Source organism: Otolemur garnettii, unplaced genomic scaffold, assembly GCF_000181295.1.
Source record: "Otolemur garnettii isolate 467f Iridium unplaced genomic scaffold, OtoGar3 scaffold00018, whole genome shotgun sequence".
NCBI lineage: Eukaryota > Metazoa > Chordata > Mammalia > Primates > Galagidae > Otolemur > Otolemur garnettii.
Window position 1 is genome coordinate 19,333,849 of NW_003852413.1, and position 1,544 is coordinate 19,335,392.

Below are 1,544 nucleotides of genomic sequence, written 5' to 3' on the forward strand. Positions count from 1 at the left end.
AAAAAAAAAAAATAGCCAGGTGTTGTGGCATGTGCCACTAGTCCCAGCTACTTGGGAGGCTGAAGCAAGAGGATTGCTTAAGCCCAGGAGTTTGAGGTTGCTATGAGCTATAATCCCATGACACTCTATCCAGGGCAACAGAGTGAGATTCTATCTCAAAAAAAAAGAAAGAAAGATGGGTGGCGCCTGTGGCTCAAAGGAGTAGGGCACCGGCCCCATATGCCGGAGGTGGTTCAAACCCAGCCCTGGCCAAAAACTGCAAAAAGAAAAAAAAGATTAAAATAAGAAGGCACCATAAAGGAACCAAGGATATTATTTGATTCTGAAACTCCCAGCAGACTCATGCACAGCTCCTGCTCACATGGACACCACTAGCAGGAGGCCAAAGCCCCAGTGCAGAGGTTCCCCCTGCCCAGCTGGGACAGAGGTCCTTATCACACACACATCAGGGTGTGGGCAGGGGGCACTGTGCTGTTGGGGCAGTGAAGCAACAGCTCTTGCTAGGCAGTTTCTGAATGCATTTGCTAGAGAGGTCCCCAGCATGTTTTCTGGTCTTACTTTTCTCATGAGCCCTGGCACATCCAGTGCTGAGAGCCAGGAGTCTCCAGAGTTGGCCTGATCCCCAGCTGAGTGCTAGAAATTTCTCCTTCCACTTTAACCTGAGCTCTGTCCATTGACTAGTCTGCCTTCCAAGGCTCCCGGAACACTTTGACTCCCTATCTGGCATCTAAACACTGGAAGTCACCCCATCCTGGAACCCTCCCAGGGATGTGGGCAGGTGAGAGTTTCCCCAGAGTTGGGGCTCCTAGCCAGGGCAAGCTAAACACAGAGAACACTTAGAACTCACTGGACTCTGGTTCTCAACCCTTACTGCACATGAACATCCCCCGGGAGCCAGAACAATGAAATCAGAATCAGTAGACATTAAAGCACGTTATCTGGCTAAAATAATTTTTTAAATGTGATTGGTTCATCAGTAAATGAGAATGAGGGCTGGGCATGGTGATGTGCCCCTGTAGTCCCAGCTACTCAGCAGGCTGAGGTAGGAGGATCACCTGAGCCCACGAGGTTGAGGTTGCAGTAAGCTATGATGGTGCCTATGGATAGCCACTGCACTCCCGCCTGGACAGCGGGGTGAGACCTGCTCTCTAAATTTAAAAAATGAGAAAGGGAAGTGGGGGAGGCCAAGTTGGGTGGATTGCTTGAGCTCAGGAGTTGGAGACCAGCCTAAGCAAGAGCAAGATCCCAGGTGGCACCTGTAGCTCAAGCAGCTAAGGTGCCAGCCACATACACCAGAGCTGGCAGGTTCGAATTCGGCCCAGGCCTGCCAAACAATGACAACTACAACCAAAAAGTAGCCAGGTGTTGTGGTGGGTGCCTGTAGCCCCAGCTACTTGGGTACTTGGGAGGCTGAGGCAAGAGAATCACTTAAGCCCAGGAGTTGGAGGTTGCTATGAGCTATGATGCCACAGCATTCTACCCAGAGGGACAGCTTGAGACTCTGTCTAAAAAAAAAAGAAAATACACTGGCTCAGTGCCTGTGG